Raw genomic sequence first — 26235 nt, forward strand, 5'->3', positions numbered from 1 at the left:
GGAGTCAGATTTTATTATTTTTTTTTCTTTTGAAAACACTATATATACGCGCTTTGAACACAATGCGGCTGGCAGACCCGGCCACACCCCTATTCAAAAGTGCACTGCGCCAATCAGGCAGTTAGCCTACGGCACCGCGGCAGACATGTGGGACGAATACCTCCACATCGGTGAGACGACTGCCATCGAATGTATGAAGTATTTCTGTCAGGGCGTGATCGAAGTATTCGGTGATCAGTATCTCCGAAAGCCTACCCCCGAAGATTGCCGGAATCTGCTGCGGATGCACGGGGATCAGCATGGGTTCCCGGGAATGTTAGGCAGCATAGATTGTATGCATTGGGAGTGGAAGAACTGTCCCGCTGCCTGGAAGGGGTTTTACACGACCGGCTACAAGGGAAAAAATCCCCCGATGATCCTCGAGGCCGTAGCTGATTACCGGTTGTGGATTTGGCATGCGTATTTTGAGATAGCCGGTTCGAACAACGACCTAAACGTCCTCAACTCGTCGCCCCTTTTCAATGAGCAGTGTCAGGGCGTCGGTCCGGCCATCAGTTTTAAATTATTGTACTTTTTGAAATTTAATAGTATTATTCAATTTAAATGTATTTATCTCGTAAATTACATTCCGTATGTGATACGAGTGTAAATTAAATTATATAATTGTTATTAGTGATGTGGATAGGTAGTGTGAAGGCTATGTGAGGGCTATTTGATGTCCAGTTGATGTGGCAAGCTGATGTGGCATCAGAATTATAGTGCTGATGATGTGGCAGTGTGAAGGCTATGTGAAGACTATTTGACGTCCAGTTTTACTGGAGATGCTCTAATAAAAGCCTCGTACATTTAAGGGCAAAGGATAACATTTGCCCTCATCTGCCAAAAAAGATCTCTACAACTGCAATTTCATGTTTCATCCATCACAAACACTCTCTCCTAAAAAAATAAAGACTCTTCTTTTGAAGACGCGAGCCAACTCCAAAATTTCAGATTCTCTAGTTTGCTTCGTAGTGTTATCGTCCTGCCACAGTAACTTGCCTTTATGGGTTAACCGGTTAGCAAACTCCACGGCCATGCTTGCTGCGTCTCTCGTTGCTGTCAGGGCATTCAGAACCGAGATGGAATATTGAGGATGAGACACAAGTCTATTCAAGAGGATCAGCGCCTCTCGTATCACCAAACTTCTGCAGAAATGAAAATTCAGTCGCAAAACGGAAGGATTTAGTCGAAAAGCATAAGCAACTTGTCACAAACATAGTTCGTAATAAATAGTAGGAGTAAAAGACTACACAAACTTAAAATATTATGAACTCTGAGGAGTTGCTTATTCTTACGGAACTTCAAAAATTTATGACCCTGGTACTGGAAGCTAAGAATATGTTCATTTTATGTAAGATGACCAAAGAGCAATTGGACTTACAACCAACAAAAATATTATACATGACAGATGAAAGGTAAACAAAAGAACTTGACATCAGAAAAAGGAGACCATCCTCAATGAAGCACTGGCAGAACAAGTTCTTTGAGCCCTAAATCAGCATATTATGGTGACGAAACATCAGTGAATAGACTGTATTAAACGTACAAATATGAATTATAGAGGCTACAATTTACAGTCAGAAAACATAAAAAAGAATTCCTGATGGAATTAATAAATATAGTTGTACTTGGTTGAATGCAGAAACTTACTGTTCCAGGACAATGCTGGATCTTCTAGCAGACTTTGATTCCTGAAGGTCCAAATCTGATAATATGCTTTGCATTATGACGGCAAGGAAATTGGAGCCCTTTGGGAGCCTATGATTTAGTAAAATCTCAAATCCGGATTTTCCTGACGAACCTAGTAAAGCTAGAAAAGATATAGCATTTCTTCGAAGCTTCATTTCCTGAAAGTTAAGCAGAATTTAGATATATGATCCATTAAAAGTACAGGTTAGGAGACCGAACTGTTCATTCTGATAAATCTAAACCGCATGCAGCAAGGAGAACAAAAGCACCCACCAAGCAGAGTCAAATAACTGGTCAGATGATAACCAGGTGAGCAGTGAATATCCAATAATCTAGTTTCTTATCGTGCAGCTTTAGAATAGTATACTATTTCCCAAAGATCAGCTTACCTCAGCAGTAGCACTCCCACAGCAAGCTACACAATGTGCTAAGCCGATTAAGATCTCATTTAACACTTGAAAACTTGGGAAATTGTTGCCACTAATATCCTTAGAGTACGATAGATCTCCATCCTCTTTTAAGCAAGAAGAGATCATAGCTAGAACTTTGGGACCTATTAAAATACAGCAAGAGAAACAATTATCAATAAAAACTTCTGATTCCAGGAAATGTACATTGAGACAAATAAACCAAAATTGATATATTGCTTTAGAGATGAGTACAGAAACAAGATGCATAAATATCTCCCAAAAAAGTGTGTGAATAAGTATATAGGTTTGGCGCATATCTTGAGTCATAATTATGTAAGGCGTAGTATTAACTATAAAGTTCAGAAAATCCTTTTCCATACATAAAATAAACACAGAATGCTCAAAGAAACTACAAGAAAATGTTCTGATTAGCAAATCAAATTTATTTATCTGGTTACAATTTGCTTTTGAGCCAAATATAGAAACTCACAATTACATAGCAGATAAAGAGCATGAACAGCTTGGTCTTGCACAGAGAATCCAGCTTCCTTCCTCAATAATTGAGATAAAGTATGAAACACAGATTCCCCGGCAAACCTGTTCCAGAGGCCTCAATTCAGAATGTTACATAAGCAACAAAATGATTGTACCCAGCAAAAGAGTACTTACTTGTCTCTCTCCAAATAGGCATTATGTCTCATAAGAATTAGATTCATGACTGAAAGTGCCTCGCGTCTTACTAGTTCATCATTGCTTTTAGTCGCAATTGTGCACATACGTTCAAGTAAAGATACTTGATAGGCTCCAGACACAGATGCTACACAGCTATGATTAGCAAACCCATTAAAACCAGAGGGTTTAGCATTAGCCAATTTCGGTGCAGATGGAATTTGGCCCTGCTTCAACATATCTACTATATTTGCAAAGGTTTAAGCATTCTTCCTCCGCACGACATCCATTTGTATCTGATTCAGCATTTCTAGAGATGGATTCTTCCACTGTAACATTTTCCCTGGAACAGTACACTCGAGAAATCAAAATAAAGTAGAAAAGAACATTAAGGCCTGAGACAATCATTTTTTTATCGTTTCACTTTTCTGGGAGGAAGAAGAAGAAACTATACAGCGAAGATTCAAGCACGAGGCTTGAAAGGAGGGAACATCTTCAAATAGGAAGCTCTGTCTAAATGCCATAACATGACAACGACATATGACTGCAACTGGTTAATACTGCAGTTCAAATGGCAATAGGCATGATGTAACAAGGACATATTACTGCATTTTATATATGTGATAAAGCATTTTCCATAACTTGGTTACATCTGCAGCAGTATACAAAAAATCTGATTTTGAACATCTCATTTGAACAAAATGTTTGAAGTAATTACAATCACTTTTTCAGCTAAGTAGCATTATATACCTAAGAAAAATAAGAAAGAAAATTATAAGAATCATTAATTTTTCAACTTGAGTATACTTTGTATCCACATTTTGATCATAAATTAATAATGAACATCGATTTTCTTACTAACCAAAGTAAAAATATCATAATCATGTAACCCTCTTACTTATAAGGACAATGATTAGGTCCACAATTTTGTAGTATTATTTATTTTGAGAATCACTAAACAGAAAGTGTCCCTATTGCTGATTATATTGAGAATATATATATATATATATATATATAAAATCAAGTATAAATGGCTGCTTGACTTAGTTATGAAGAAATCTATAAAAATCAGTGCAGAAATTACAAAGAGATTATTTCATATTGTTCGAACCTTTCACCAAACTCCTTTTCCATACTTGAGGAATCACTCAAAACCTTGTGTAAAACACGAAGTGACCAACGGACAATAAAAACCTGCACATGGATGGACTTTGGCTCAGCAAAAGAAATGCAAATGGAAAACATTCCATGCATGCCACCATAGATTTAATAATCATGTAAATGAATCATGAAGCTTCTACTTATAACATGAATCGTGAAGATTACTACTCCCTCCACCCTTTAAAAATAGAAACTATATCCATTGTGGTCCGTCCCTTAAAAATAGAAACTTTCTAATTTATGAAACTTTTTTCTCTCTAATGAGGTGGGACCCATTATTCACTAACAATACTTCAATCACTTTTTCATTCTCTCTCTTTTACCAATTGTGATTTCAAAAGTTTTACTTTTCAAGGACGGAGGGAGTATGAGTCTCGCCACAAGTGATGGATTTCTTTTGGGCATGGGATTTAAGAAAATGATATATATTGAGTTAAAGTGGAGAGAATAAAGAATGAGAGAGGAAAAAGTAAGAGAGATAAAGAGATAATAAAGTAAGAAAGAGAGAATAAAGTAAGAGAGAGAATAAAGTAAGAGGAGGTTAAAGTTTTGTTTTTGGTTAAAAAAGGAAATTGATCACTTGTGATAGTACAACCCAAAATGGAAAGTTGATCCTTGTGGTGGGATGGAGAGAGTATATAAAGTTACATAGTCTAATAACATATGGACGATTGCAACTTTTGATCAAACAAAAGTGAAAATAATAATGTAGAGAAAAACCCACTAATTGTTTATATAATATAATACACTATCCAAATAGATTAAATTAATTCAATATAGTAGTATCTCATAATAAAGAAAATTATATTGAGAAATAATGACTGCATATCCACTTTGTATCATATTATCAAGGTAGATGTCTGTATGACATAAGTACTAAATAATAGTACTGAAGAGATAACTATCTAATAGTTTCAACAGGGAACTAATAGTAAAGTGAAGTTGATTGGGGTTTTAGTTAAGTTGATAATGCAAGTGCATAAAAAGTGTATAGTGTCTTTGTAATAGGCATAGTGAACAAATCAGAATGCTAAAAATGGATTTTGGCTCAGAATTCTAAACCAATAATACATTTAAAACATATATAAAAGGCCTAATTAGTAAAATCAATTGTACAAAAAGAAATGTAACTTGACCAACTATTACTTTCTAAAATGAACAGCAATCACCTAAGAAATCTTCATATATGTTGTGAACTCACATTTTCCAGATTGCACAGGTCAACCAAAGCTACCAACAAGTCCTCCGGTCTCAAAATATCATTACTAATCTGCAAGAAATAGATATACAGCAAGGATGACCCAGACATATAGAGAATTACGCACACCATGTGCTACCTTAGCAAGCAAGGAGAAAAGATGAAGTGACCAAATGAGTATTTGAAATTTTGAATGACTGAAGATGAGAAATGACTACTACTCAAATCATTCTTTGAATTTAATTTTCCATTTTACTCATAAAGAAATGTTATAGCTAACAATGACAAAGTTGATCGTCTCTTTAATATAAGTACAAATAAGGGGAAAAGTGCATTCCAAAGTTAGACAGCATAGCTCATACTCCCTCCGTCCCAACTTAATAGTCACTCTTGGAGTGGGCAAAGGTTTTAAGAAATGTAAAGAAAAGTTGGTTGGAAAAGTTAGTGGAATGTGGGACCCACTTTTTTATACTATTAGTTTTATAATAAAATGTGAGTGAAGTGAGTTAGTGTAATGTGGGATCTAATTACCATTTATGGTAAACATGAAGTGTGACAATTAAGTTGGGACGGACCGATATGGAAAAGAGTGACAATTAAGTTGGGACGGAGGGAGTACTTGAAAATAGCCACTCATCATTAGTTTGATATCATGCTAGCAGGACTTTATAAATATGAGCATTTACCTTGGTGAAGACAGAGTAAAGATGTAAGACTTTTTCATATTCTATGGTCTGTAAAGGACCCTGTTGATCAGATGAGGCCATGTTTGAGCCGTTTATAGGGGAGTTCAGGTAACCAAACAGCAGATGAAAATCCATTTCACAAGTCTTATAAAGCTTTGCAACTAGAACCCTTCCCTGTTTCTGGTCATTTGAGTTCCACACACCAAACAACTTTTCGGAGTGGCAAAAAGTTTCTTGTAAAGCCGAAGTGCTTGCTTCATTGGTTTTATCTCTTCCTGTATCACAATCTGTTGTACCAACTCATCAACAACAATAGTAGAAAACCCACCCCAATGAACAGAAACGAAAAGGGATGATTATTAAACTGAGAACATCACATGAGATTGGACAAAATCAAAAAACACATCCTGTTGTTTGATCTTCGAGAAAATGCTCACCTACATTTTGCACACGAACCAGGCTGTTTATTATATGGTTTCACATTTGGAGGAGCTTCAGGTATCCCATGATCCAAAGAGTTACAAACGATATCATCCCTATAACCAGACAAAAAAAAGTCATTCATGAATATTCTCAATCTTAATACCAAACTAGAGAACATGTTAACACAATAATGACCCGAAAAGCTATGTCCAGACATGAATACGGCATAAAAATGATCAATGCCAACACAAACACAAAAGCAACATATTTTATGTTGACATATACCATAAGTAAGCAAGACAATGAAGCATGTAAAAAGCCTTATGCATAGTGAGAGGAGTATATAATACTTATAAACAAAGAGATTACAGAAGCATGCTTACATCTCCATGCTCTTTCTAGGATTAGCTTGAGCATCTTTAGCCTCAATCCTCGAATTCAGTAGTTTCTGCTGCTCCAAATTTTTTTCCTTTTCCTTTCTAAGCTCCGAGCACTCCTGCTCCTGAAACCAACAACCAACAATCAAAACAGCGCAAACTTATACTTCCTCACTTACCAAACTCAATTTTCAAATTTATTTACCAGGTGACTAAGCTGCTTCGAAACACGATTTAGCTCTTTCTGCAATGACAACAAACACCGAATTACGCTACAACTCATCATAAACTTAGAATCCACAAACTGATACACGTTAACAATCCTGATTAAAGATATGCGCATTCAATTATGATCTCAACCTGCAGTGCACCAAGCTCGCGCTCCTTGGCAATGTCGGTTACGGGAAGGGCAAAAGAGTCATGAAAATCGGGAATGACAGAAGGCGTATGGAAGGTCTGAGGAGTTCTCTGAGACAGTTCGCGAGGAGGTGAATAACTGAGCTCCAACGGCGGCGGCAGGCGCCGAGGGGGAGGGAGAAAAGGAGTCTGAGACTGCGGAGGCTGAAGCGAAGGGTGGTGTCGAGAGGACTGGGTGGAGAGAACGGTTTCCTCGAACTTGACAAGCTCTTCTAGGAAATCGGCACCCCACTCATCGTCGTCTAAACCCTGATCCGCCATGGTTGTACGGACGCGGAGAGGTGAGTGTTCTGCGGCCTGCGCGCTGCACTTGTGTTTCAATTGTTGAAAGGAAATTCCTAATTTGCGAACCAAATTAATTACGAATTGTGTTTCAGTTGTTGAAAGACTTTTCGAATAAAAAAATGATTAAGAATTAGTTCATCTTACACTGATTCGATTTTAGGAATCAATGATAGTATTATATTAAAGTATTAGTGAACAAAAAATATACTCCTTTGTTAATCATTTAATCAACGTTAAGTATTTAAATGGTGTATGTTAAGTATCAGTGAACAAAAAATATACTCCTTTGTTAATCATTTAATCAACGTTACGTATTTAAATGGTATTTAAATGGTGTATGTTAAGTATCAGTGAACAAAAAATATACTCCTTTGTTAATCATTTAATCAACTTTACGTATTTAAATGGTGTATGTTAAGTATTAGTGAACAAAAAATATACTCCTTTGTTAATCATTTAATCAACGTTACGTATTTAAATGGTGTATGTTAAGTATTAGTGAACAAAAAATATACTCCTTTGTTAATCATTTAATCAACGTTACGTATTTAAATGGTGTATGTTAAGTATCAGTGAACAAAAAATATACTCCTTTGTTAATCATTTAATCAACGTTACGTATTTAAATGGTGTATGTTAAGTATCAGTGAACAAAAAATATACTCCTTTGTTAATCATTTAATCAACGTTACGTATTTAAATGGTGTATGTTAAGTATCAGTGAACAAAAAATATACTCCTTTGTTAATCATTTAATCAACGTTACGTATTTAAATGGTGTATGTTAAGTATTAGTGAACAAAAAATATACTCCTTTGTTAATCATTTAATCAACGTTACGTATTTAAATGGTGTATGTTAAGTAACTGGTACTAATATACTCTCTCCCTCCCCGAATAGGAGTCATTTTTCATTTAGTCCGTCTGGAAATAGAAGTCTCGGTTCACTTTTACTATAAATGATAATAGGTTCCACATTCCACTAACTAATTTCACTCATATTCCATTTAAAACTAATATAACAAATGATTTTTTTTTCCACTCACTTTTCTTAACATTTCTTAACATTCGTGTCGCCAAAAAATGAGATTCTAATGGCGGACGGAGCTTGTGAGTATACAGTCTAGGAGCGTATACAGAATAGTAGTGTTGAGTACAGTTTTTAGAGCATTCACAACTCGGCTCTTAGCCATCTGTATCTCGTCTCGCCGAGACGAGATAACTAAGAGATCGGGCTGCAAGCCTCCCAGATCCATAAAATCTCGCGGGGGATTAATTTTGGAGTCAGCTCGCCATGTGCCCCCCACTTTGTCTTTGAGAGCTTGGATTGGGCTGTGACGTCCACTCGCCGGCACGCGAGTGGGCGCCTTTTATTAACGTTGTTATTATTTTTAAATAATAAGAAAATTTTAATAAGTATATATATATCAAAATTAATAAAATTTTCTCAATTTCCCAAAAATATATAATTTTATGATTTGGTAATCATGTTTTTTCGCTTTAAATAAATTGTTTTAGTTATGTAACTTTCGGATTTTTCAATAAAAATATGGATATTATTAAAAAAATAACAGTACATCTCAATTTTAATTATATCTATTTAGAAAAAAATTAAATTTTATTGAAATAGTGATAAGATGATTTGGAGATGGAGGGTTACACGTGCTATATTTGAATGAAGAGGCGGAAGTAAAAAGTGGCGTGAGACCCGTGAATAATGTAGAGATTAGATGAATAGACACGGGGATTGTGATACTCTTAATACGATTTGAAAGATAAAAACGACTGTGAAAAGTTTATTATTAAATCAACTAGTATCATGCCCGTGCGATGCACAAATCATTTTAATTTCTTCATATTTATTTCATTATGCGAAATAAAATTTGTGAAATGATAAACAAAAGAATATTCGACATCCTCTTACTTTGGATTATACTTTTTCAATCACATTAACCCCACATGGCCACAAGAGTGACTTTTCTTAAAAAAGTCAATACGAGCACATTAAAATTTCAACACATATTTGTGTTGACATTTTAATAAACTGTCTTGACATTTAAATATCAGACTTAAAATTAAAAAACATTTTAATTCTATGAAAATATGAATTAACCGTTGAGTTATAACTGCAGGAGCACGTTTACGTTGCAATAATTTAAAATTGCACTGGTGAGACACTTCCTAGTCGAACTTTATTTCATTGCAATATAGTAACCCTATACACTAAAAACCCAAACCTTGAAACCTAAATCCTAAACCCTTAACTTTAAAATATACTCATCATGACCAACAAATGAGCCAAATATCAATAAAATTCTCCCTCCGCCCCAGTTCAATTTTACTTTGTTGATCACTTATTCAAAATACACTCATCATGACCAACAAATGAGCCAAATATCAATAAAATTCTCCCTCCGTCCCAGTTCAATTTTACTTTGTTGATCACTTATTCTATTTTGGGTATTTTAGATCTGTATTCGATATTTTACATTGGGTCGGCCTGCTTGATAATCCTTATTGATAGTGGAGGTTTTTTACCTGAATCTTGTCTGTAAATCTGTTTATATGCTCGTATCAAGAAAGTGCTTTACAACAGGGCTATGTGAACGGTAAACAAAAAAAATCTTGCTTGCATTCAATATTTATTTTGGAAATTATGAAAGAGAACGGTTGGAATTGAGAAGGTCAAGATGTCGTTTAAATGTAAAACAAAATATGTGTGAATTTACATTTCATATGCTACTAAATTGGGGATTTTCAGCTTTTGGCTTGTCATTTTAATCAAATACTAATAATATTGTAACTGAAGAAATCTTTTAAATAAATTTACTATCACTTCTAATATTTAACATTTGATATTTCAATAACATTTATGTTATTTGATTTAAAAACCTTTTCATTTTAAAAATTTAAATCCTAAACCATAAACTCTAAACATATATCATAACAATTGGAAAAACATTTGACTTTCCTCACTAAGACATAGCAGTATTTTATGGCAATTATATGCACGACCCATTGTATTTCCTTCAAAATTATATTATGAAATTATTATGCGTAAAAGTCGAGTATAAAAAAAATTCATTCATTACCTATAAATAGTGATTAAAATATTTTTTATATCTAATGCAAAAACTACAAACACAACAATATATAATCAAGAACACGTGTACTTCAATAGTGAAACAACGTTAATAAGAAATATGGGTCTCATTTATTTTTTTGACTATAATACTTTTGGATCTCTATTACAACTTCAAAAAATTACCTCGTGCGATGCACAGATTAATTTAATTTTATCACTTTAAATTAACTACTTAAAATCAAATACAACTAAGGATTAAAAATCACAAACATGTAAAATAATTTAAATGTATAATCCCAAAACATAAAATTAAACAAATTTAAAAATCAATCAAGTGCTAAACATATTTAAGATAATTGTACAAAAGTGCAGTATTTATAAAATAACTAAAAGCTTCCAATTACTACTTTCTTTATGAATACCACATTTTGTAAACAATATTAATAGTGAAATCATAAGTACCATTAAGCAAGTAGATACAAATTACAAATTTCAAAATATTCACACAATGTCTCTCGCATTTAGAAAAAAAGATATATTGCTTGCACAATTATGCATAAAATTTATTTTCAAACCAAGCCCAACACTCAAAACTCTAAGCACAAACTTAAAAGTACTTACAAATTAAATAAACAAAAGAAATCTTAACCAAACAAAAACACAATGTCACATCTTCTTCTTCATTCATCTGTTCATTTCTCCTGCAATCTACCTTTGTTGCAACCTACGCATCAACCCATGTTCTTCCTTATTCTCGATCAACTGGTGGTCAGACATTAAATTTCATTATCTTAGAAGGTGTAATATTTTTAACTTTTAGATATATAATTTAAAAGAAGGAAATGTTGACAACTCAATATCAGTTCTCGAAATAAACTTCAAATCTCATACTTACATGAAATGACTTTAGTTTTATGCGTACACAATTGCCTCTAATGCCATAATTCACAGTGTATATAATTCCTGCAATTATGTAAACAATGAGGGTTAATCAAAATTATTCAGTCACACTTATAGATGTAAGAAATTATTGATTATAAATGTATTCAAGAAAAATATAATTGAATATTGATAATGTAGGATCTTTGAACCACATATATTTCACGTAATTAATCGTAAAACATAATAGGATCGAAAACTTTTATACCGAAAGCGATTATGGAAGGAGAAGAAAGCTTCCTTGAACTCTAGTGGTGCTACGCCAATTTCAAAGGAATTGTTTCTCTCTTTCTTTCATTTCCATGTTTTCTGTAATGCGTATGGTTTGATGGAGTTTAATATTTATAGACAGAAAGAGGATAAATTCTAAGCTATTTCCATTAAATGGTTATTTAAAATATTTAATAGGAGCGTTTCTTTTTATTAAAGTAGCTGACCGATTTATTTAGAATTCAATATAGGAATTGATTCACTTAAATTCTAACGGTTAAATTAGAAATTACAATCGTAAACTAATTTGATTACATTTACAGGAAGATATAATTCATCAATAGTTTATGATGATTAATTAAATCAAAATTACATGATTTGATTCTTCAGCTACCAAATTGATTGCAATCATTTTCCATATTAGTCGACCAAATTTGAATAGCTAATTTAATGCTAATAAAAATATTATATGCATACCCAATTTTCATACTATCTAATATACTATATTAGATATATTAGTCATACGATTAATTATAAATAGATGGTATGTTAATTTACGAAACGAAACGAAACGTCCCTTTCCAAACACTCCAAAACGCATAAATATTTGTAATTGCTATTCATAGCCTAAATTCATTAGTTATGCCGTTTATAGTTTAAATTATTTCATGGCATTTATTATACATGAATATTCATTAGTTATTATAAATATGCAAATTTGCACAAAGTTTATAAATATTAAAATTCGGGGCCCAAAATTTATATATATTCAAAATGAAGCCCAAAACTCAACTTTTATATATGTATAGATTTTACAATAAATAACATTGGATTCACTAAAATTGAATAGAATATAAAAAGTTATCAAATCTTCTACAAATACTAATTCCATTACTTAAAATTGTCATTTCAATAAAATAATTTTCTAGGCAGTTTCTCTCGTACTTTATAAATTTATATGTATTCGTAATTATGTTATTTTATATGTGGTCTTATTTTAGTTACTTATCTATATATTTTGTTAATGTATTTTTTATTTATTAGTACTACTATATTATTGACTTGTTTTTCTTATATTATCTCAAATTGAGATTATAATTATTAGTTGTGATTTGTTTTATTATACTTTAATTATATTTTCACATTTCATTTGTTATTATAACCTTATATATATCTTTATCAGTTACAAACATACAAACTACAACGTGTAAAAATATTAAATATGCTAGTATAATGCTACTACGACGTATGTCTTGAGTGTCTAGTCTAAACGTCAAGGCATTACTTTTTATGTAACACCCCTTACCCGGTAGGTACCCACCGAATAAGTGATGTCACGTTTCAGTATCGAAAACCCGTGCTTAAATTTTCCTTTTTCTTTTTAGCTTAAAAGCACAATTAAAATCTATTACATTTAAAAGACTTAACATTTATCCTGCGGAAGGCTAAAGATTAAACTATTATACAACATGCCACGACTACTAAACCAAGTTGACCACCAGTGACTCGCAAAAGATGCAAAGCTGCGCAACACCACTGACATAATATCAACTCTAACCTGCAGAGGAAAAAGAGGGGGGAGTGAGCTCGAAAGCCCAGTAGCAATATCCAAACTACAGAATCCAACCCTCTCAGCTAAGACAATAGTAACTATAATAACTACATTATTTCCTTTTTAATCTTTTGCTTATTTTCATTTCAATTTTACAAATTTCCAAATTACTTACCATCTCATAATCTTTGCACTAAAGAATACTTGTTCAGATAACCACACATATTCATCATATATTATTATCTCGTATCACATTTTTCTCCTTTTACCATTTATTTTCATATACTATTTTTATTTCCGTGTTAATTACCCCGAGCGGAGACCATTCAACATAATATATCATTTCCTCCACGTGAGGACCGATCAACATTCATATCATATATCATATTTTACAATCACATATCACAGATCCTTATTCATAAGTCCTCAGATATTATTTTATATATCACAGATAACAGATTCTTATTAAGAAGTCATTAGATATTATTTTATACATCACGGATCACAGATTCTTATTCAGAAGTCATTAGATATTATTTTATACATCACGGATCACGGATTCTTAATCAGAAGTCGTCAGATATTATTTTATATATCACAGATCACAGATTCTTATTCACAATTCATCAGATATTATTTTACACATCACAGATTACAGATTCTTATACACAATTAATCAGATATTATTTTACACATCACAGATTACAGATTCTTATTCAGAAATCATCAGATATTATTTTATTTTATCTTATCATATAGCCCCAATATCTGCTTGGTTTCAGGCAGGGTACACGGACCAGATCAGAAACAGAATTAGATGCAGACGCGGATTTTCGTCCTCGAGAGGACTCCGCACAGACCACCCATAGGGTGCATATCAGAAAATCAGACCACCCATGAGGGTGCAGACAGATAATCAGACCACCCATTAGGGTGCAGATCAGACAGATCAGATAGGGGCCCGTCAGATAACAGACGATCCTCGCTTCGGTTATCCAGAAGACGAGTGATCACAGATAATGCAGCGCTGTTGTCCTATGGCATGCCAATTGTACCCAACACATGTGACCAAGCAAACATGACGTTTTATTTTGTATTCTTCTTTCATATCTCTTTTTCACATGTATTCCATTTCCAAATATCACTTCAGATAATCATTCTTATCGGATTCACAGACATTCTTTTAGTATATACTTTTATAACCTTTACATATTATTCTCTTGTGTTTATTTTATTCAGGCTCTACCTATCAGATAACTTCTTTTTCATATACATTCAGATATCTTTTCATAATCTATTCAGACATATTTCACATTATTCAGATCTTCATAATTTATTACGTTCATTGCATATCATACCCATTGTCTTTTATTCATATTCGTACCATTATTTCTGTAGATCATTCATATCAAAATTAATAAGTATCATAACAATCCACATATTAAATTATAAGCATATTTAAGCACATTATTTAATTAACATCGCACAAATAAGCACATTATAGCACACATCATCTCAACCAAAGGAACCGAAAATCATATAGAGGATACGCTACCTCGCACGCTTATGAACATAAGCCTATTTCACCTTTCGACCCTTCGCTATCTTCTAGATCCATTCATTTTTGCACGACTTGTATTACAAGCTTCTATGCCTTATACTATAAATATCGTAAACATTAGTAACATATACTTATTTTCGTCAACTTCAGCTCATTAAGTCTTCCAATAAAATCACTAAGTATTCTGTTACTATTCACAGAATACTATTCACAGAGAATATATAATCATGTAGTTAATGTATTAAAATTGCTAACCTCAATTAGAAAGTTCCTAAAATTTATATTAACACTCATATTCATTCTAAATCACAATTCCATGATCAAACATCTTAAATAAATTCATTTGCTATATTAACTTAATATCCCCTTATTCCTTAACTCTCTAGTATAACAACTGCACTGGATCGATTCGTCACACAACTTCTATATTCATACGGAAGAATTTAGAGACTTGACCTAATATTTTTAAATACCCAATGAAGTCTGGTTTATAATCCAATAAGATTCATTCAAAGATTCCTAATAGTTTAAGAGATATTCTCGTTTTCCCATGGACTACCAAAAATCAGACCATTTCTGGCAGCAGTTTCTAAACAATTCTTATAAATGGTATTTGTACTCTTTAATTCGTCATAAAATTTAGAGAACAACTAAACACCTTATAGTTAATTTAGAAATTATGCAATCAAGTTTTAATCGACCTTAAATGTCCTGAATATGTCGGATAACAAATACCAAAATATGACAAAGTACCAGAATTTTGACAGTTCGTAGCTGTATTGTTATAACAATTTCTACACATAGTAAACGAACTCCTAAATTCTTCATACAAATCAGGGATCTTCTAGACTCATCATAGTTATTATAGAAATTGTTAAACCAAAGTTTCCACTATTCTACCCATGCCAAACAAATTGGAACAGGTCACTGAAAAACATGGGATTAAACCTTGTTGATCCAATTCTATTTCAATTCATGTTTAATCATAAATTTCATCTAACTTGAGCATCTAACTACTAAAAACACAAACCCTAAGGTGTATTTTCAATCTCATCATCAAGTTCATACCATGGCAATTTAACTTGGAAATTATTCATCAAAACGTGGCATACGACGTCTATACGCTACATATTCGACAATTAATCGAACATAAAACTATGTATCCATCAACACCTATGGAGCTCGAAATTTTCAGATTTTAAACCTCAATATGTATTGAATTTCATGTTATAAAAATAGTATAGTAAGAAAGACCTTACTTGATTTGCTATGTTTTATACGATTAAATCCCCGATTTGCCGACGAACAAGCCAAATAAATGGGAAAGAAGGTTTTTGGCTATGGAGGTTGAGGGGAGCTGCTCATGGACGAAAATCATGAGGGAGAGAAGATAAGTCTTTGACTTTTAAATTTTATCCAACAACTTCTAGATTTTTCTTTAAAATTCTAATTATTTATTTACTTAAGTTAAATTATTTCCTTGTACTAATTTATTTTCATGTCATACGATCCCATATTTATGGATTCTATATACCATCTCGTAGCACATTAATCCTAGATTAATCTAAAATTATTCTCGTCCGACACCTCAAATGTTTCGACAATCGATTTTGCGAAAAACCGAAATAATCGGCGATAAAAATTTCAATTACCCTTAAATGGACAAAAATAAATCCTCACATTATTTATAATTATGCTAGGCCATAATTTATAATTTATAAAATTATTAGCCCTTAGCTTCGATTTACGATTTTACGTGGGTAAAAGAGATTGCCGAAAATCACATAATCGACATTTCGTATTAAATTTCTACCTTATAGTTTAACTTAACTACTATTCCTCATCACATATCCAAATCTTTCGTCAAGCCCTATAATTTGGGATGTTACAACTCTTCCCCCCTAAAGAATTTCGTCCTCAAAATTCCATCGAATTTGCTTACTCCTAGAAGCGTTAGGGTTTCACTTATGCCATTTCATGGCATTACGTCATTTCCTATTTGTAGCGTATCCTCATTTTCCGCATCAAGCCACAAAATCGCACTTCTAATCACATTATCCAACTTTCACATATAATGTCACATAAGTTCATATTTCACCCTAATATATAATATTGAGATTATTGGTTCCATCATGTAACGTTATCATTTCTTTACATAAAAATTTCCATGTTACTTGCATCCTTTCTTTGCCCACATGGGGCGTACATATCATATTCATCACGTAATGTATAATTCACATCATATACCATATAGCCCTTATTCGGGTGCATATAGCCCATAAAATGGTGCATTTCATTTTCCATATATCATCATTGTTGGTAGATTGTGATGGCTCAATAGTCAAGTTCGGCAAGTTCGGCAAGCTCGTCAAGTTCGGCAAGTTCGGCAAGCTCGTCAAGTTCGGCAAGTTCGGCAAGCTCGTCAAGCTCGTCAAGCTCGGCAGCTCGGCAGCTCGGCTGTTATGACAACTCGTTTCCGGCAGCCGTTAGATCTGTTTGTTAGTCAAGTTTTAATCCTAGCCGTAGGATTGAAACTAGCCGTTAGTTTCTGTTAAATAGCTATTTTCATTAGTTAGTTTTACATACTGTAGCTCATCTTCTCGCTCTCGTTTTTCTCATTCCAGTGAATAAAATTTCCTTTACAATTTCATTCCAATCTTCAACCGATTGTTCTTGCTACTCAAATCGTTCCTCAATTGTTTACAAATTGGCGCCGTCTGTGGGAACCGGGAGGCGCGATTGATTTCTGATTTGTTCTGTCGGTGGTGAGATTGGAGGGTGTTATGGCTTCTAGGTTTGAGGCCGAGAAATTCACGGGTAGGAATGATTTCGGCTTATGGCGGATGAAAATGCGGGCTATGCTGATTCATCAAGGCCTTGCTTCGGCGTTGGACGCGGGCGGAAAGGAGGACAAGTCGGAGAAAGGGGAGAAGATGGATCTTGACGAAAAGGAGATCCTTAAACGAGCTGAGATCGAGGCGAAAGCTCATAGTGCAATTGTGCTATGCCTCGGGGATAAAGTTCTTCGAGAGGTTGCAAAAGAAAAGACTGCAGCCGGAATAATCGCGAAGCTCGAAGACTTGTACATGGCTAAGTCCTTGGCCAATAGGCTGCTCATGAAGCAGCGGTTATACTCCTATCGATTCTTGGATGATAAAGGGATATTGGAGCAACTTGAAGACTTCAATAAGGCGGTCGATGATCTTGAAAATATCGACGCCTCGATAGGGGATGAAGATAAGGCAATATTACTTTTGAATGCTCTGCCGAAGTCATTCGATCAGCTACGAGATGCTATATTGTATGGCCGAGAGGGTACTATCACCCTTGTTGAAGTTCAGTCGGCCATAAGAGCAAAAGAAATTCAGAAGTCAGGCTCTAAGAATCCAGAGGCTATGGCTGAGAGCCTAAATGTCAAGAAGTTCAAGGGAGTCAAGAGGTTTCAGAAGCCGAGCCAAGAAAACCAGAAAACTCCATCAAATGATCAAAAGGAAACCCGCTCATGTCATTGGTGCAAGAAGCCGGGTCACCTCAAAAAGGATTGCTTCGCATGGAAAAGAAGGCAAGCAAATGGTGGTGGAAACCGTGTTCCATCCACTGACTGTGTTGAGGAAACTGATGTGCCAGAAATTCTGAATGTGATGGAGGGTGGTCTGGGAGGATCTTGGATCATGGACTCGGGGTGTAGTCTGCATATGAGTCCGAATCTTGGCTGGTTTGAGGAGATCCAAGAGATGACTGGATCGGTTATATTGGGCAACAACCAAGTTTGTACCATCCAAGGTATAGGCAAGATCAGGCTGAGAATGCAAGATGGATCTGTGAAGATTATAAGTGAAGTGAGATATATACCTGATATCAAGAGGAATCTCATTTCACTTGGGCTTCTTGAACGCAAGGGATATACATTCTGCTCTACTGGGGGAAGAATGACAGTTTCCAAGGATCAAAGAGTGGTGATGGAAGCTGAAAGGAGGGGAAGCTTGTACTATCTACTGGCTAGTGTTGAGATCCCTACTGCACAGGCAAATATTGTGAAGGCTGATGACTTCAAAATCTGGCATATGCGGCTTGCTCATGCAGCTGAGGGAAGCATTAAGGAGCTGGCCAAGAAGGGGATTATACAAAGTTCTGGGCAGATGGACACTACTCCATGTGAGGAATGCATTTTGGGTAAGTCCAAGAAAACAGCCCTATCCCAAAGGCAAGCACACTTCCACATCCACTCTTGATTATGCCCATAGTGACTTGTGGGGTCCTGCATCTGTGGTGTCAGTAGGTGGAGGGAAGTATTATATGAGTATCATAGATGACTACTCTAGAAAAATGTGGATATACATTTTGAGAGAGAAATCAGAGGCTTTTAGTAAGTTCAAGCAATGGTGCCTGGAAGTGGAGAAGGAGAAGTCAGTGGTTCTTAAATGTTTGAGGACTGATAACGGCTTGGAGTATCTCTCCAAAGAGTTTGATAACTTTTGTAAGGAGAGGGGAATTAAAAGGCACCGGACTGTACCTCTGAATCCTCAGCAGAATGGCATAGCAGAAAGGGCAAATAGAACCATATTAGAGAGGGTGAGGTGTATGCTCCTCTCATCTGGACTTGAGAAGAAGTTTTGGGCCGAGGCTGCATCCACGGCTGTGAAACTTATCAACAAATGTCCATCATCAAGTATAGAGGGTGATACACCTGATTTTAGATGGTATGGCAGCCATGGAGATTATACCAATCTAAGAGTGTTTGGCTGCAAGGCATATGCTCATCACAAGCAAGGGAAGTTGGATGCTCGGGCTATTAGGTGTGTGATGTTGGGATATCAACCTGGGGTGAAGGGATATCGTTTGTGGTGTGTAGAGCCAGGGAATCACAAGATTGTGATTAGTAGAGATGTTGTATTCTCTGAAACTGAAATGCCTTTTCTGGATAAGAACAAAGTGATAGTTGAGAAGCCTGATTCTGTGACTGATTCTGTTGATAAAGCTGACTTTGAGGTGGAGCATGGGAGGCATGAGAAACGTGGGGAGAGTGAAGAAGTCACTGAGCCTCAGAGTGCTCAGAATGAGACACAAACACAGCCTCAAGATAATCTGAAAAACTACCAGCTGGCTAGGGATCGAGTCAGAAGAAAGATCAAGCTGCCATCAAGATTTGATGATTCTGAGATGCTATTTTATGCACTATGTGTGGCTGAAGATGTTGAGTATATAGAGCCATCCTCATATAAGGAAGCAATGGAGAGCAAAGAATGGGAAAAGTGGATGAAAGCAATGGTGGATGAAATTGATTCTCTACTGAAAAATGGCACTTGGATATTGGTTGAGAAACCTGATGGAAGGAAGGTTATCAGCTGTAAATGGATATTCAAAAAGAAGCTGGAAGGTGCTGAGGGTGATCAGATCAGATTTAAAGCCCGGTTAGTGGCTAGAGGATTCACTCAAGAGCATGGAGTTGATTTCAATGAGGTCTTCTCACCGGTTGTAAAGCATTCTTCCATTCGAATGTTGCTGGCTTTGGTTGCTAAGTTGGATCTGGAATTGGAGCAGCTTGATGTGAAAACGGCCCTTCTTACACGGAGGACTAGAGGAAACAATCTACATGGCCCAGCCTGAGGGCTTCATCAAACCAGGGAATGAAAATAAAGTATGCTTGCTGAAAAGAAGTATATATGGTTTGAAGCAGGCTAGTAGACAGTGGAATAAGACTTTTGATGATTATATGATCAAGATTGGTTTTCAGAGATCAAGTTATGACTCCTGTGTATATGTCAGAAAAGGGGGCATACATCCTACATATCTTCTACTTTATGTAGATGACATGCTTGTTGCTGGAGCTAGCAGGAAGGCAGTGCAAGAAGTGAAGGATGAACTCAATGCTGCGTTTGAAATGAAAGACCTCGGGCCAGCAAGGAGAATCTTAGGCATGAACATTATCAGAGATAGAGCTAAAAGGCAATTGTGGCTCACACAATCTGATTATATATCAAAGTTGCTGAGAAGGTTCAAGGTGGAGAATATGAAGGCAGTGGCTACTCCACTAGCAATGCACTTCAAGCTCAAGGCTGATCAGAGGCCCAACAGTGAGGCTGAGTCCAGAGAAATGATGAAGATACCCTATGCTAATATAGTAGGGAGCATTATGTATGCTATGATCAGCACCAGAGCAGATATAGCACAAGCCACAAGTGTTGTCAGCCGGTTTATGGCAAATCATGGAAGAGAACATTGGATTGCTCTCAAATGGTTGATGAGGTATCTAAGGGGTGCTGGGGATGTAGGCATTCTATATGGAGTGAATGATGGAGGTGGAGCTGATGCTATTGTGGGATATTGTGACTCGGACTTTGCTGGGAACTTAGACAACAGAAAGTCTCAGTCGGCATACATATTCACAATGTTTGGGTCTGCTATTAGCTGGAAATCAAGTCTCCAAAGTGTGGTGGCACTTTCCACAACGGAAGCAGAATTTATCTCATCTTTGCCCACATGGGGCGTACATATCATATTCATCACATATATGTATAATTCACATCATATACCATATAGCCCTTATTCGGGTGCATATAGCCCATAAAAATGGTGCATTTCATTTTCCATATATCATCATTGTTGGTAGATTGTGATGGCTCAATAGTCAAGTTCGGCAAGTTCGGCAAGCTCGTCAAGTTCGGCAAGTTCGGCAAGCTCGTCAAGTTCGGCAAGTTCGGCAAGCTCGTCAAGCTCGTCAAGCTCGGCAGCTCGGCAGCTCGGCTGTTATGACAACTCGTTTCCGGCAGCCGTTAGATCTGTTTGTTAGTCAAGTTTTAATCCTAGCCGTAGGATTGAAACTAGCCGTTAGTTTCTGTTAAATAGCTATTTTCATTAGTTAGTTTTACATACTGTAGCTCATCTTCTCGCTCTCGTTTTTCTCATTCCAGTGAATAAAATTTCCTTTACAATTTCATTCCAATCTTCAACCGATTGTTCTTGCTACTCAAATCGTTCCTCAATTGTTTACAATCATAATATTTTCATTATGTTTCCATTCATTATCATTCACAACACATCATACATTCTCTTTCATCTTAAGGACGAAGTCCTCACGTTGACCACCCTATATACCTCAGCTCCGAGCACACACATTTCACTCTTGCTACATCAACACCGGGCAAGCAATGCAAGATTTCCCACTTGGCAGACGCATGAAGCAGGGAGGAAGCTCCAAACCGGCCTCCTCGCATAGATCAATCGACAATGGTAGATATATAGGAGTAGTGACAGTCGTGATTGTGCTTCTATAAAATCATTTGGAATTAACTCAAACCTGCATACAATGAGTAGATATATAGGAGTAGATCATAGATGGGATGGAGATTAATTCGAATTTTAGGGACGCCTCTGTCAATTGATAATTGGTCCAATTCTTTTCAAACCAAACCCATGGAAAGGGAGGGAAACTGTGTCTACGTTGTGGATTGAGAAATGAACATACAAATGGACTATGCGACTTGTTTGTTGGATACTTGTCTATTTCAATCAAACTACAATATGTGACTCATACAATACAATGCACCATTTTACCATTTTGATAGTAGTATTAAATAATCTTTATGAGAAATATAAATAATCCTCTTGAGATATAAATAAATTTCAATTAATTATATTCGTATAATGAACTGGTACTTTACTTGATGATTTTGATTTTTGCAATGTAAGCAATGTAGCTTAAATTTGGTACAAATATCAATAATTAAGAGCAGAAAGTAAAAGCTGTGGTGGCTTTAAAACAAAATTTGGTCTAGACCACCCTCAAAAAAGTTACCATAATTTAACTTTTACTGTATTAAAGATAAAAGATAAATTTACCTAATTGTCTACATATAATATTCTTTTAGTTTAGTTCCAGTTTTCGGATATTCATGACTATTCATCTAACTTGATTTCTATTTTTAGATATTTCATGAAATTGTATACGCATAATACTTTTTTTAAATATACATAAAGAGTATTATGGTTTTCATGTAGAGTAATCAAGGAATAAGTTAGATGTATTTATATAGTTATTTTTTATTATAATTTAGAATTATTTGGAATTATTTAGTAATAAATTGATTTCGTGCAAATGATTATCGTTTAAATTTATATTTTACATATTTAATTTCATTGCATAATTTTTGAGCTAATCGTAAAATACATAAAGAAATCGATCTAGCGATATCCAATTAGTTAAATAATACTATTAATATTTTAAATATAACGTGTGACTTTATTGCAATGACAATGATTTTATCTCAATGTAGTTTTTTGAAATTTTATTTCCACAATATCTTATGAAATGTAGAGTAAATGGAAGAAATTTAATGTTCTTCAAATACCTATCAAATATGTTCCAACAATTTTTTGATGAAGAATATGAATATATGATAAATTCATATTTTTAGTTTCATTTAGCTATAGCTATAATCATATAAATATATGATGGAATGATTACTCTTTTCCTAAATTTGCAATATTTTATTTGAAAAGACTTAATCCCTTTTCAAACTATCATAAAAAGGTAAATATGTAGTGTATTAAATTAATCAATAACTATATATTTTATATTTTTTTAAAATAGAAAATATATACTCCCTCCGTCCATGAAAATGATACATGATCTTTCACTTTCGCACATAAATGACACATGATCTTTATTTTATATCGTTTTTGTATCTATAAATCACATTTTTGGTACCTGATGGGATTTTCATCCCAAAATGCCCTCTAAACAAATACTCCCTCTCTCCCTGATTAATTGTCACTCTTTTCCATTTCGGTCTATCCCTCAATAATTGTCACACTTCATTTTTATCATAAATGGTAGGTAGGTCCCACATTCCATTAACTCACTTCACTCACATTTTATTATAAAACCAATATAAAAAAGTGGGTCTCACGTTCCATTAACTTTTTCGACCAACTTTTCTTTACATTTCTTAAAACTTGTGCCCGGTCAAAGAGTGACAATTAATCGGGGACAGAGGGAGTATATTTTCCATTTGTGTCATAAAGGATATTTTGAGCATACACAAAACTAGTACCAAAAGTGATATTAATATTATAATTTCTTCTCTCATTCTCCTCACTCTTTATACTATTATTATTAATCAATATTAATATTATTATTTGATGTTATAAATTAATAATTAATTTATTTTTTAATATCATTCAAATATACTTAATTAAAATTGTAATTATAATTATATTTAATTAGAAACATAAGATATTATCATTATAATACTAAAAACTACTACTAGTATTTAATAAATAATTAGAGTATAATTATTTTAATTCTGAATCATATAATATTATATGATAATAACTATTATTATTTTATATTAAATTAATAACTAAAATATAGTCTTAATAAAAATTTAAAATTGTGAATTGTATTAATAACGATATAAACAATTGAATATTTTTAGTTAGGTGTTTCAACCCTAAAATGAGAATAAAATAATTTAATTAAAAATATTCAATTAGTTTAATTAGTTTAAATAATTAATTTAATTAGGTACTTTGTTCTTGATTTATATTATGAATGCAATTAGATGTAGGTATAAAACACTAAAAAGAAAGAAGAAAAAAAAAGAGAAAAGAAAAAAAGGAAACATAAACTAAGAACAAAAAAGAAAGAAGAAAGGAAGATAAAATACTAGAAAGAAAGAAGAAATGAAGAAAAAAGAAAGAAGAAGAAGAAACTAAAGACGAAAAAAAGAAATAAAAAATGAAGAAAAAAGAAATCACATGTTTGGTACTATTTAATTGAAATTTTCCAAAAATATCTCCTATAACACAAAAGTTATAAATTTCTCGGATTTTAAGGTAACTAGAAAGTGGCATGCACTCCTTAGTTCGATAAAAATCTTAAAAGCTAAGATAATTAAATAGTGGGTATTACACAAACTATCGACATTGAAGTCGAGATTACACTTCAATAGAATAATCCATGTGCAATTTTGGATAATCAACAACTCCACATATAATTTGGATATTGAATGGGTAAATTTAGACAATCAATTCGTAATATGGTTAATTGATGTAAAATTTGGGCTCATTTTATTCTAAAAAATGAAACAATAGATACTAAATGACAATTACCTAACACGCATCATTTTTTCAGAAAATGCTCCAAACTATAGGAAATCGTTACATGTATGATGTATATCTCTTCATACCATTCCAACCAACTTGGCCATATGTATTTATTCTCATTTACTTTTTTTTAGAAGTATTATTAGATGTGTGTATTTTGCCAAAAACAAAAATTGAAATTCATCACTTAATTAGGACGGTCTAAATGGATATGATTACTTATAGGCCATGTTTGGTTGTCAGGATTTTATCTGGGAAAGTAATCTGATTCCTTAAATTTTAAATTACTGTGTTTTGTTTCAGTTTTAATCAACTGGGAAAGTAATCAAAATCCTGAACAAGGAAAGTTAGTACAACTTTCCAGGATTCTGAATCCTAAACTTTTCTTAGGTATTCTTTTTCCCAGTTTAGGATTCCTTACTATTTAATGCAAATATAGTACAGTTTATCGATTATTAGTATTATTATTATTATTATTATTATTCTTATTATTATTCTTCTTATTATTATTAGTATTATTATTATTATTATTATTATTATTATTCATCATCATCATCATCATCATCATCATCATCATCATCATCATCATCATCATCCATCTCATCTCATCATCATATCATCATCATCATCATCATAATCATCACATCATCATCATCATCATCATCACATCATCATCATCATATCATCATCATCATCATATCACTCATCATCGTCGTTATTATTATTACAATGTTTTAAAATAATATTAAAAGTATAACCATATTTAATTTCAGGATAATAAATAATTATAATTCAAATTATCATAATTATAACTATATTATAATATTTATTTTATTTTTATTATCATAATAATACTAATAATTTATTAAATAATTAAATATAATTATAATTATATAATAATATAATAATTATTAATTTATACAATTAGTTAATTAACAATAAAATTGTTAGTGAAATTTTAAATTATAAAATTTATTCAATTAAAAATTAAGTAAATATAATGATGATAATAATAATAATCTATTTATTATTATATTATTATATATTATGATTATAATCCATATTTAAACTATCCATCGTAATAATAAATAAAATAATATAATTATTAGCATTTATAATTAATAATTTATTAAATAATATGTATTATTATTTGTTATAAATAAAAAATGATAAGTATATTTTTAGTTTAGTGTTTAAATCAAATATATACTTTCAAATCTTGATATTTTCCAAACACGGGAAATTAAAGTTATTAGAAATCATATTCGCGGGATTCATTTTTCCAGGAATCATTTTCTTTGCCAACTTTACTTTCCCGCCAACCAAACATGGCCATAATGTAACGGAAGGAAGGAATATAATAAGATCAACTTATAAGTTCTAATCGCATGACATCCCTTTGTTTGGACAAAATGGGAAAGCAATTTT

The 26235-nt window shown here is 33.4% G+C and overlaps 1 long non-coding RNA gene and 1 pseudogene across 1 annotated transcript; both read right to left on the minus strand.

Moving 5' to 3' along the window:
* Positions 1-822: 822 nt before the first annotated feature.
* On the minus strand, positions 823-7478 carry LOC121780978 (annotated as a pseudogene).
* Positions 7479-12945: 5467 nt separating this feature from the next.
* Positions 12946-16164, minus strand: LOC121780971. Its single transcript, XR_006046119.1, has 3 exons — positions 15960-16164; positions 14695-14799; positions 12946-13145 (listed from the first exon to the last, which is right to left on the minus strand). It is a non-coding gene; the product is annotated as an uncharacterized LOC121780971 (long non-coding RNA).
* Positions 16165-26235: the final 10071 nt, after the last annotated feature.

Source organism: Salvia splendens, chromosome 20 (genome assembly GCF_004379255.2).
Source record: "Salvia splendens isolate huo1 chromosome 20, SspV2, whole genome shotgun sequence".
Taxonomy (NCBI): domain Eukaryota; kingdom Viridiplantae; phylum Streptophyta; class Magnoliopsida; order Lamiales; family Lamiaceae; genus Salvia; species Salvia splendens.